The sequence below is a fragment of the Heptranchias perlo genome, chromosome 3, assembly GCF_035084215.1.
Source record: "Heptranchias perlo isolate sHepPer1 chromosome 3, sHepPer1.hap1, whole genome shotgun sequence".
NCBI classification, from domain to species: Eukaryota; Metazoa; Chordata; class Chondrichthyes; order Hexanchiformes; family Hexanchidae; genus Heptranchias; species Heptranchias perlo.
The window spans coordinates 75,950,437-75,963,845 of NC_090327.1; the positions used below are offsets into that span (position 1 = coordinate 75,950,437).

Genomic DNA, 13,409 nt, shown 5'->3' on the forward strand with positions numbered 1-13,409 from the left:
ATTTTCCATTACTAGATCCAGCAGTGTTTCCTCTCCTGTTGGGCTTCTCACATACTGGGTAAGAAAGGAGTCATGGATACACTGTAAAAACTCCATTCTCTTTTTTCCTTTCCCTTCCTCTTGCCAGTTTATTTGGGGGTAGTTGAAATTTCCCATGGTTATTATTCAATGTTTTTTCACTCATTACATGGATTTGTCCACATATTTCATCCTCCATTTCCCTTCCACTATTAGGTAGTCTGTAGAATATACCTATTAACATGATCACACCCTTCTTATCCTTTGTCTCAATCCATATGGATTCTGTTTCTATCTTACTGTTATGTGTGTCCCTTTTTTATATTGCCATTATGTTGTCTCTAATTAGTACAGCTACCCCCCCCCCCACCCCCTTCCTTCCCTATCCTTTCTAAATACATTGTATCCTGCAATATTTAACTGCCAGTCATGTCCATGTTTCAGTTATCCCTACCACATCGGGCTCTTTGCTATGCATTATTGCCTCCAGTTCCCCCATTTTGTTTCAGATGCTGTGCATATTGCTGTACAAGCAATTTAATTTGCTCTTAGTAATCGTTTCCCTCCCTTTGTTTTTAACAGTCGTTTTGTACATATGTTCCATAACCGTATTCGTTCCCTGACCGTTTATGTTACTATAAAACCATAACAGATAGGAGCAGGAGTAGGCCATTCGGCCCCTCGAGCCTGCTCCGCCATTCAATGAGATCATGGCTGATCTGATTTTTACCTCAACTCCACTTTCCCGCCTTTTCCCCATATCCTTTGATTCCCTTGCTGATCAAAAATGTGTCTAACTCAGCCTTGAATGTATTCAATGAATCAGCCTCCACAGCTTTTTGGGGTAAAGAATTCGAAAGATTCACGACCCTCTGGGAGAAGAAATACCTCCTCATTTCCATCCTAAATGGGCGACCCCTTATTCTGATACTATGTCCCCTAGTTTAAGATTCCCCCATGAGGGGTAACATCCTCTCAGCATTTACCCTATCGAGTCCCCTCAGAATCTTGTATGTTTCAATAAGGTCTGCTCTCATTCTTCTAAACTCCAATGAGTCTAGACCCAACCTGTTCAATCTTTCCTCAAAAGGCAACCCTTCCAGACCCGGAATCAACCTAGTGAACCTTCTCTGAACTGCCTCCAATGCAAGTATGTCCTTCCTTAAATAAGGGCACCAGAACTGTACGCAGTACTCCAGGTGTGGTCTCACCAGCACCCTGTACAGTTGTAGCATGACTTGCCTGCTTTTATACTCCATCCCCCTAGAAATAAAGGCCAATATTCTGTTTGCCTTCCGGATTACCTGCTGCACCTTTATGTTGACTTTTTGTGTTTCATGTACGAGGACACCCATAATCCCTCTGTACCGTAGCATTTTGTAGTATTTCTTCATTCAAATAATATTTTGCTTTTTTATTTTTCCTCCCTAAGTGCATGACTTCACATTTTCCCATATTATATTTCATCTGCCAAATTTTTGCCCATTCGCTTAACCTGTTAATATTCCTTTGCAGAAACTTTGTGTCCTCATTGCAACTTGCTTTTCCACCTATCTTTGTATCAGCAAATTTGGCAAGACACTCTGTTCCTTCATCCAAGTCATTGATATATATTGTAAATAGTTGAGGCCCCAGCACTGAGCCATGCGACACCCCACTAGTTACAGATTGCCATTTTGAAAATGACCCTTTTATCCTGACTCTGTATTTTCTGTTAGTTAGCCAATCCTCTATCCATGCCAGTATATTACCCCCAACACTATGAGCTCTTATCTTGTGCAGTAATCTTTTATGTGGTACCTTATCGAATGCCTTTTGGAAATCCAAATATACTGCATTCATTGGTTCCCCTTTATCCACCCTGCCCGTTACTTCCTCAAAGAACTCTAATAAATTTGTCAGACACGATTTCCCCTTCATAAAACCATGTTGACTCTCCTTGATTGTATTACGAGTCTCCAATATAACCCTTATTCCTTAACTTGATCTGACCTTTACTCGCATTTCCTCTTTCTTCAGACTTATGTTCTCTTCCCCAGATCCCTCCCCCGTCAATAAAGTCCTATTGTCAGCCCTATTCACCCTTTCTGGTAGGACACTGGTTCCATTCTGGTTCAGTGGAGCCTATCCCAACTGTACAGCTCTTTCCTGTCCCAGTACTGGTGCCAGTGTCTCATGAAATGTAACCCTTCTTTCCTACACCAGCCTTTCAGCCATGTATTCACCTTCCTGATCTGTTTATCCCTATGCCAATTAGCACATGGCTTGGGTAGTAATCCAGAAATTACCATCCATGAGGTCCTGCTTTTTAATTTAGTTCCTAACTTTTGATATAATGTTCAGTTCCATTCGCAACCCCTCAGATAATGAAGCAGTCTGAGCCCGCATGCAGCAAGACCTGGACAACATCCAGACTTGGGTTGATAAGTGGCAAGTAATATTTGTGCCAGGCAATGACCATCTCCAACAAGAGAGAGTCTAACCACCTCCCCTTTACATTCAACGACATTACCATCGCCGAATCCCCAACCATCAACATCCTGGGGGTCACCATTGACCAGAAACTTAACTGGACCAGCCACATAAATACTGTGGCTACAAGAGCAAGTCAGAGGCTGGGTATTCTGTGGCGAGTGACTCACCTCCTGACTCCACAAAGCCTTTCCACCATCTACAAGGCACAAGTCAGGAATGTAATGGAATACGCTCCACTTGCCTGGATGAGTGCAGCTCCAACAACACTCAAGAAGCTCGATACCATCCAGGACAAAGCAGCCTGTTTGATTGGCACCCCATCCACCACCCAAAACATTCACTCCCTTCACCACCGGTGCATTGTGGCTGCAGTGTGTACCATCCACAGGATGCACTGCAGCAACTCGCCAAGGCTTCTTCGACAGCACTTCCCAAACCCGCGACCTCTACCACCTAGAAGGACAAGAGCAGCAGGCGCATGGAAACAACACCACCTGCACGTTCCCCTCCAAGTCACACACCATCCCGACTTGGAAATATATCGCCGTTCCTTCATTGTTGCTGGGTCAAAATCCTGGAACTCCCTTCCTAACAGCACTGTGGGAGAACCTTCACCACACGGACTGCAGCGGTTCACGAACGCGGCTCACCACCACCTTCTCAAGGGCAATTAGGGATGGGCAATAAATGCCGGCCTCACCAGGGACGCCCACATCCCTTGAACGAATAAAAAAAAAAATTCTCTTAGTAGGACCTCCACCCTTTGCTATTCATTAGTCCCCACATGGACGATGACAACTGGACCTTCCCTCTCCCTTTCCAAGTTCCAATCAAGAATTATCCGTCAGCAAATAGCTGCCAATAAAACTAGCAAAGAGGAGAAATCACAAAATATTTTCATCTGCAAGAAAGAACTTGCATTTATATAGCAGCTTTCATGACCTCAGAACATCCCAAACCGCTTTACAGCCAATGAAGCACTATTTGAAGTGTAGTCACTAACATAATGTAGAGAAACGCAGCAGCCAATTTGCGCACAGCAATCTCCCACAAACAGCAATCAAATAAATGACCAGATCATCTGTTTTAGGTGTTGAGTGAAGTTTAAATATTGCCCAGAACACTGGGAGAACAAAGAACTTGGGGGAGGTAGTTCCTGGTGAATGCCCTTTTTAGTCGCCACTGCCCTTCAGGGCCGAATTGAGAAGGGGCAAAGGATGCTCTGGTTTTTCTCATCTTTCTTCAATAAGAACGAAGATCTAATGCAGATTAAGCTTGGAAGAAAGAGAAGGAATTCGCATTTATATGGATCTGAACACTGAAATCCCTTATGATGGAGGGAAAGCCATGACCTCCCATACAGCCAATGAAGTACTTTTGAAGTCTGGTCACTGCTGTAATGCAGTGGCCAGTTTGCTCACAGCAATGTCCTTTAGGGAAGGAAACCTGCCGTCCTCACCTGGTCTGGCCTATATGTGACTCCAGACCCACAGCAGTGTGGTTGACTCTTAATTGCTCTCTGAAATGGCCAAGCAAGCCACTCAGTTGTACAGTCTCGCTAAAAAAAGTCACAATAACAATAAAACCGTACGGACCACCCGGCATCAGACCACTAGGCACCGGACACGACGAAGGCAAACCAAGCCCAGTCGACCCTGCAAAGTTCTCTTCACTAACATCTGGGGACTTGTGCCAAAATTGGGAGAGCTGCCCCACAGACGAGTCAAGCAACAGCCTGACATAGCAATAATCACAGAATCATACCTTTCAGCCAACATCCCAGACTCTTCCATCACCATCCCTGGGTATGTTCTGTCCCACCGGCAGGACAGACCCACCAGAGGTGGCGGTACAGTGGTATACAGTCAGGAGGGAGTGGCCCTGGGAGTCCTCAACATTGATTCTTATGCCATCAGGTCATACATGGGCAAGGAAACCTCCTGCTGATTACCACCTCCCGCCCTCCCTCAGCTGATGAATCAGTCCTTCTCCATGTTGAACACCACTTGGACGAAGCACTGAGGGTAGCAAGGGCACAGAATGTACTCTGGGTGGGGGACTTCAATGTCCATCTCTATGAGTGGCTCGGTAGCACCACTACTGACCGAGCTGGCCGAGTCCTGAAGGACATAGCTGCCAGACTGGGCCTACGGCAGGTGGTGAGCGAACCAACACGAGGGAAAAACTTACTTGAACTCGTCCTCACCAATCTACCTGTCGCAAATGCATCTGTCCATGACAGTATTGGTAGGAGTGACCACCGCACAGTCCTCGTGGAGATGAAGTCCCGTCTTCGCACTGAGGACACCATCCAACGTGTTGTGTGGCACTACCACCGTGCTAAATGGGATAGATTCAGAACCGATCTAGCAGCTCAAAACTGGGCATCCATGAGGCGCTATGGGCCAGCAGCAGCAGCAGAATTGTATTCCAGCACAATCTGTAACCTCATGGCCCGGCATATTCCGCGTTCTACCATCACCAACAAGCCAGGGGATCAACCCTGGTTGAATGAGGAGTGTAGAAGAGCATGCCAGGAGCAGCACCAGGCGCACCTAAAAATGAGGTGCCAACCTGGTGAAGCTACAACTCAGGACTACATGCATGCTAAACAGCGGAAGCAACATGGTTTGGACAGAGTGAAGCGATTCCACAACCAATGGATCAGATCAAAGCTCTGCAGTCCTGCCACATCCAGTCATGAATGGTGGTGGATAATTAAACAACTAATGGGAGGAGGAGGCTCTGCAAACATCCCCATCCTCAATGATGGCGGAGTCCAGCACGTGAGTGCAAAAGACAAGGCTGAAGCGTTTGCAACCATCTTCAGCCAGAAGTGCCGAGTGAATGATCCATCTCGGCCTCCTCCTGATATCCCCACCATCACAGAAGCCAGTCTTCAGCCAATTCGATTCACTCCACGTGATATCAAGAAATGGCTGAGTGCACTGGATACAGCAAAGGCTATGGGCCCGACAACATCCTGGCTGTAGTGCTGAAGACTTGTGCTCCAGAACTAGCTGCGCCTCTAGCCAAACTGTTCCAGTACAGCTACAACACTGGCATCTGCCCGACGATGTGGAAAATTACCCAGGTATGTCCTGTCCACAAAAAGCAGGACAAATCCAATCCAGCCAATTACCGCCCCATCAGTCTACTCTCAATCATCAGCAAAGTGATGGAAGGTGTTGTCGACAGTGCTATCAAGCGGCACTTACTCACCAATAACCTGCTCACCGATGCTCAGTTTGGGTTCCGCCAGGACCACTCGGCTCCAGACCTCATTACAGTCTTGGTCCAAACATGGACAAAAGAGCTGAATTCCAGAGGTGAGGTGAGAGTGACTGCCCTTGACATCAAGGCAGCATTTGACCGAGTGTGGCACCAAGGAGCCCTAGTAAAATTGAAGTCAATGGGAATCAGGGGGAAAACTCTCCAGTGGCTGGAATCATACCTAGCACAAAGGAAGATGGTAGTAGTTGTTGGAAGCCAATCATCTCAGCCCCAGGGCATTGCTGCAGGAGTTCCTCAGGGCAGTGTCCTCGGCCCAACCATCTTCAGCTGCTTCATCAATGACCTTCCCTCCATCATAAGGTCAGAAATGGGGATGTTCGCTGATGATTGCACAGTGTTCAGTTCCATTCGCAACCCCTCAAATAATGAAGCAGTCCGAGCCCGCATGCAGCAAGACCTGGACAACATCCAGGCTTGGGCTGATAAGTGGCAAGTAACATTCGCGCCAGACAAGTGCCAGGCAATGACCATCTCCAACAAGAGAGAGTGTAACCACCTCCCCTTGACATTCAACGGCATTACCATCGCCGAATCCCCCACCATCAACATCCTGGGGGTCACCATTGACCAGAAACTTATCTGGGCCAGCCATATAAATACTGTGGCTACAAGAGCAGGTCAGAGGCTGGGTATTCTGCGGCGAGTGACTCACCTCCTGACTCCCCAAAGCCTTTCCACCATCTACAAGGCACAAGTCAGGAGTGTGATGGAATACTCTCCACTTGCCTGGATGAGTGCAGCTCCAACAACACTCAAAAAGCTCGACACCATCCAGGACAAAGCAGCCCACTTGATTGGCACCCCATCCACCACCCTAAACATTTACTCCCTTCACCACCGGCGCACTGTGGCTGCAGTGTGTACCATCCACAGGATGCACTGTAGCAACTCGCCAAGGCTTCTTTGACAGCACCTCCCAAACCCGCGACCTCTACCATCTAGACGGACAAGAGCAGCAGGCACAAGGGGACAACACCACCTGCACATTCCCCTCCAAGTCACACATCATCCCGACTTGGAAATATTTCGCCGTTCCTTCATCGTTGCTGGGTCAAAATCCTGGAACTCCCTTCCTAACAGCACTGTGGGAGAACCTTCACCACACAGACTGCAGCGGTTCAAGAAGGAGGCTCACCACCACCTTCTCAAGGGCAATTATGGATGGGCAATAAATGCCGGCCTCGCCAGCGACGCCCACACCCCATGAACGAAAAAAAAAAGCTTCCACAAACAGTAATGTTATAATGACCAGATAATCTGTTTTTGGTGATGTTGGTTGAGGCATCAATGTTGGCCAGGACACTGGGAGAACTCCCCTGCTTTTCATTAGATAACACCGTGAGATCTTTTATATCCACCTGAGAGGACACACAGGGCTTCTATTTAATATCTTATCCAAAAGATAGTACCTCTGACAGTGCATCACTCCCTCGATACTGCAATAAAATGCCAGCCAGGATTATGTGCTCTGGAGTGGAGTATGAACCCACAACCTTCTGACTTGGAGGCAAGATGCTACCACTGAGCCAGGACTGACATTTGTAACATACAAGATGTGTCCAAATAACTCTTTCATGGTTCAGAACCCCTAGGCAATCAACAGTAGGGCTTTGTGCAAAATCGAAGTCCAAGCTGTAAATGGATTTATAGCAAAAAGGTGAAATGGTCAAAGGAAGTCTCCGGCGTCCTCTGACTTGTCATTGAGCACCCTGGAAAGAAAGTTAACCTCGTGGTAGATGCAACTTTTTGACAAAGCCCTTTGCTTAAGGACCTAAATTAAGCAATTTGTGAGAGTTGAAGGAAGAATGAACTTGCATTTATCACGTTCTCAGGACATCCTAAATTGCTTCACAATCGATGAACCATTATTCAAGTGTGTCACTGTTTCCAGGTAGGCTGATGTGTCATTTGTATCGATATGATTTATATCAATTAGTGTTAATTGTATTCAGGTGGTGGGTATCAATTGGGGACTCTCTTGTATCCATTTATTTGAGAGCTTATCTAGGGGGTGCACAGTGGGTAATGTAGATCTCGGTGAATAAAGGCTTGGAAGCAAATGAAGACCGGCCGCTAATATTCTATCCTTCATCACCTGGCTATCCAATTTATTACATGATGCAGCAGCTAATTTACACACAAAAAGGTCCCACAATCAAATGAGTTATCAGTTAACCTATTTTTGGTAGTTTTGGTTGATGGAGCAATGTTGGCCAGGAAACTGGGAGACCTCCCTGCTGCTCTTTGAATATTGTGATGGGATCTTTTATGTCCACCTGTCCCTGGAGGCTGGGATTTTTCCCACTTCACTCAAGATAACCCTGCAAGCCAGTGCCTTATTGGGTAGGATGGCCCTGGCCAGGCAAGCAACAAGCAGCTTACCAGTCCTCTATGATGGTAAACTGCTCAGTTTGATCTGGTTACACTCTAGCAGTACTCCTACACACATTTGGGGGACTCTAGGCCATGGCCCTTGCTAACCTGCACCTAAGCTCTCTGGACATCGGTATTTGGAGTGTTGGAGAGAGTGTGCATTCCATACGCAGCAAACAAAAACTGTGCCCACGCTTGTTGATTGTCTGATGAACCTGTGACGATCCTCATCAGATTTTTCAGTAAATTGAGGCTCTTAAGAATTGTGCTGGATTTCTATGTATGTCAGATACCTGGCTGACCAGAAAAGAATTGTAGGTTTATAATAATTTTTGTTACATATCTTCAGATCTTAAATTTAACTTGAATGATGTTCTCATCTGATCTTGTGCGAATTCCCTGATCTTTGATTTAATATTTTATTCTGTTTTCTGACCTGCATACACCTAAATGCTGTTTATACCTCAGTCTATCTGTGTTGTAATGTCTGTGAAGCACTCATAGACATTACAACACAGAAGCAGGCTATTCAGCCCAATCAGTCTAGTCCGCCAGGGGGGAAAACAGTCATAATCACATTTACATCATGTTGCTATGTGAAATGTTTTCAGTCCACTCTTATTGCTGCATTATATCTTTTCATACAGCTGTCTTTTCATTTTAATTACTTTCCCTTTCATGGTTTTCCTTCATTTTTTCCTCTGATTGTTTATTTATGCCTATTTAAACTCCTACTCTTCCTGTAGCTAGATTTTTAACTTGCAGTTTGATGTAACAATTCAAGTGTGATATGTATACCCCACTCTGCCATCAACTAGTATACCAGCAGTGCATTAATCAGTGTCCACCATAAGATTAGCAAGAATTAGACACCCATCGCCGCCCCTTCGTTGCCCCCTGATGATGATACCATCACCACCATTCTACTGGACTAACTAGATTAGAGGACATGAACACTTCATGGTATGTTACAGCATGGAAGGTGGCCATTGGGCCCATTGTGCCTCTGTCAGCTCTTTGAAAGAGCTATCCAATTAGTCCCACTCTCCTGCTCTTTCCCCATACCCCTGTAATTTTTTTCCCCTTCACCTATTTATCCAATTCCCTTTTGAACGTTATTATTGAATCTGCTTCCACCAGGCAGTGCATTCCAAATCATAACAACTCTCTGCATAAAAAAATGTTTCCTCATGTCAACTCTGGCTCTTTTGCAAATCACCTTAAATCTGTGTCCTCTGGTTACTGACCCTTCTGCTACTGGAAACAGTTTCTCCTTATTTACTCTATCAAAACCATTCATCTCCCCTTAACCTCCTCTGTTTTAAGGAGAACAAACCCAACTTCTCCAGTCTCTCCACATAACTGAAGTCCTTCATCTGCGGTACCATTCTAGTAAATCTCTCCTGCACCCTCTCTAAGGCCTTGACATTCTTCCTAAAGTGTGGTGCCCAGAATTGAACACAATACTCCAGCTGAGGCCTAACCAGTGTTTTATAAAGGTTCAGCAGAACCTCCTTACTTTTGTACTATATGCCTCAATTAATAAAGCACAAGATCCCATATGCTTTTTTAATAGCCTTCTCAACTTATCCTGCCACTTTCAAAGATTTGTGTACATACACCCCTGGGTCTCTCTGTTCCTGTACCCCCTTTAAAATTGTTCCATTTAGCTTATATTGCCTATCCTCATTCTTCCTACCAAAATGTATCACTTCGCACTTCTCTGTGTTAAATTTTACCTGCCATGTGTCTGCCTATTTCACCAGTCTGTCTATGTCGCCCGAAGGTCCACATTGTTTACTACATTCGTGTCATCTGCAAACTTTGAAATTATACCCTCTATACCCAAGTCCAGGTCATTAATATATATCAAAAAGAGCGATGGTCCTAATACCAACCGCTGGGGAACACCACTTTATAACTTCCCTCAAGTTGAAAAACAACTGTTCACCACTACTCTCTGCTTTGTCTCCCTTAGCCAATTTTGTATCCACACTGCCACTGTCCCTTTAATCCCATGGGCTTTAATTTTGCTACCAAGTCTATTATGTGGCACTTTATCAAATACCTTTTGAAAGTCCATTTACACAATATCAACCGCATTACCCTCATTAACCCTCTCCGTTAGTTCATCAAAGAACTCAATCAGGTTAGTCAAACACGATTTTCCTTTAACAAATCCATGCCGGCTTTCATTTATTAGCTAATACTTTTCCACGTGCCAATTAATTTTGCCCCGGATTATTGTCTCTAAAAGTTTCCCCACCACCAACGTTAGGCTGACTGGCCTGTAATTCCCGGCTTCATCCCACTCCCCTTTTTTGAACAGGAGTGTAACATTTTCAATTCTCCAGTCCTCTGGCACCGCTCCCATATCTAAGGAGGATTGGAAAATTGTGGCCAGACTCCGCAATTTCTACACTTAATTCCCACAGTAACATAGGATGCATCCCATCTGGACCAGGTGACTTTTCTACTTTGAGTACTGCCAACCTTTTAAGTGCCTCCTCTTTATCTATTTTCATCCTATTTAATATTGCTCCTACCTTCTCCTTTACTGTTACAATGGCAGCATCCTCTTCTCTAGTGAAGACCGATGCAAAGCATTCATTTAGTACCTCAGCCTTATCCTTTGCCTCCACAAGAAGATCTCCTTTTGTGTCCCTAATCAGCCCCAGCTTTCCTTTGATTACCCTTTTACTATTTATATGTTTATAAAAGACTTTTTGATTCCCTTTTATGCTAGCCGCTAAGCTATTCCCATACTCTCTCTTTGCCCCTCTTATTCACTTATCCCACATATTCACCAAGAGATTACCAGGGACCAAGTATGGAGCATGCACTCTTTTGGAAACTATTAGCCTATTGGAAATAAAATATTTAAAATAAAATAATGTGCCAAAAGAACTTGTGTATTTGTTACTGTGTGTCACACACATGGCAATTGTTCACTACACGGATATAAAGAAATACTGTTAGCTGGGGGTACAGCTACAATGCCATAGGAAATAAACAAGAAAAAATGGGCAGTGACATCCAAACCTGAAATATTTTAAATTTGAACCTTAAATGTTACACCCCTGTTCAAAAAAGGGGAGTGGGTTAAAGCCCAATTCTGGGCACCGCACTTTAGGAAAGATGTGAAGGCCTTAGAGAGGGTGCTGAAAAGATTTACTAGAATGGTTCCAGGGATGAGGGGCTTTAGTTATGTGGATAGACTGGAGAAGCTGGGGTTATTCTCCTTAGAGCAGAGATGGTTGAGAGGAGATTTGATAGAAGTGTTCAAAATCATGAAGGGTTTAGATAAAGTAAATAAAGAGAAACTATACCCATTGGTGGAAGGGTCGAGAACCAGAGGACACAAATTTAAGGTGACCGGCAGAAGAACCAAAGGTGACATGAGGAAAAACATTTTTATGCAATGAGTAGTTATGATCTGGAATGCGCTGCCTGAAAGGGTGGTGGAAGCAGATTCAACCGTGGCTTTCAAAATGGAATTGGATAAGTACTTGAAGGGAAGAAATTTGCAGGGCTACAGGGAAAGAGCGGGGGAGTGGGACTAAATGGATTGCTCTTACAAAGAGCTGGCATGGGCTCTATGGGCTGAATGTCCTCCTTCTGTGCTGCAACCATTCTATGATTCTATGGGTGTCAGATAAATGCAAATCTGACTTTTTAACATTGAGTTTACTCAAACTCAGCAATCATCTCTACTTCAAGAGCCCATGTTAGTTGTTTAAGAAAAACATTGTTTAAAAAGTTTGTAAAACTCCTACCCAGTTCAGTGTGATTCACTTTCTCATTTGCTAATCTCACAGCCCTGTGCCATGAAAATCTCTGTACACAGGAAGGAAATGGATACTTAAGAAATATGCCACTGTAGCGGATCAGATAAACAGTGCTGAATTCAGGAAGCACTTGCAGATGGCCAAAAAGCAAACTTTGTCTTAATTGGGTGCAGATACTGTGGAATAAGATTGCACTTGAAAAGAGCAGGTAATAGGAAGCCACGTAATAGCTGTATAGCTGCAGTTTACATGATGTTGACTGGCTCCAGTTGGAAATCATTCGAAGAGGCAGCCGTGCCTGTGCAAGGAACTGCTGCTTTGATAAAGCAGTGAAGACTAAATGAAAGTATGGAACACTGCGATGACAGCTAGATAGTAAAGCGTAGGATTCTTAACGACCTTGTGGGCCACTTGTGGTTTGTGGAATATGAGAGGTAGTCGCATTATTGAAGTCTGAGGAGAAAGAATTGTATTAAATGTCTTCTTCCTGTATCTATCCTACTATTTGCTGTACCCTACCCGATGTTAACTGCTGCTTCGAGTTCATGCTGTGGCTTGATTCCAGCAGCCAAAACTGGGGATAGAATTTGGAACTGTTGTGATGGCTTTGTATTTTGCAGTGACTTTTAATAAGCAGCCTTGCTGCACCAACCACTCAACACAGTAAGTAGACTTTTTATTTGCAAGACTTTACAATGTTAATCGCTGTACAGATCCAGAGACTTTAAAATGTTTCTTGAAAACAGTACATTCTAACTTTTTGATCATTAATTCAAATCATTAATTTTATGTTTAGGTAGGTGGAGTTTTGAAATATCTCAGTATATTTTGATATCAGCTACTGAAATTCTCATTTTTTATCCAGTTACTTGATTTTATTTTATTATTGTGATGACCCAGAAAGCATTTCATTATTGGAGTCTGGTATTTTTAAAATGTGAATGCCATTATATTTTGTAAAGATATTTATTTTAACCAGTTATTAACAGTATGAACTACAAGTGATCCAATGTAAAATTGTGTATTTTAGTTTAGTTGTGTCAAGTTTGCCATATTTTTAATCATCTTCTGGATAAAACTATTGATCCAGTTTATTGAAAACAATAATCACATATTAAATGATTTGTAAACAGAGGGTTATGCAATAACACAATGAGATTGCAGAACTCCATATAACTTCTAAAATTAACTTTTACAAATTCATTGGATATATCAGTAATCTAAGATGAGCATAACTAGTGTATCTAAAAGCAATTGTTTCTCAGTAAATGTAGCATTTGTGTGGTACTGTGTGTTTTCTTCAATGCTGTTGTCTCCAGCCTTCCCATGCTCCATCCTCCAACTAGGCCAAAGCTCTGCTGCTTGCATTAAATCTCATTCCTTTATCATTCCTGTCCTCACCACCTTCCACTGATACCCAGACCACCAAAGCATTGATTAAACAAAAATCTTCATTGTTGT

General features: G+C 43.8%; 1 protein-coding gene across 10 annotated transcripts in view; it reads left to right on the forward strand.

Moving 5' to 3' along the window:
* LOC137316085 (extracellular sulfatase Sulf-1-like) overlaps positions 1-13,409 on the forward strand; it is a 441,788-nt gene that overhangs the window by 219,246 nt on the left and 209,133 nt on the right. Inside the window, exon 1 of one of the 10 annotated variants that reach the window (XM_067980326.1) lies at positions 12,145-12,611. The exons of the other annotated variants lie outside the window; for them this stretch is intronic. The gene's annotated coding sequence lies outside the window, so the exon portion shown is untranslated. Of the gene's footprint in view, positions 1-12,144; positions 12,612-13,409 lie in introns of those variants that run through there. 10 annotated transcript variants of the gene reach the window in all.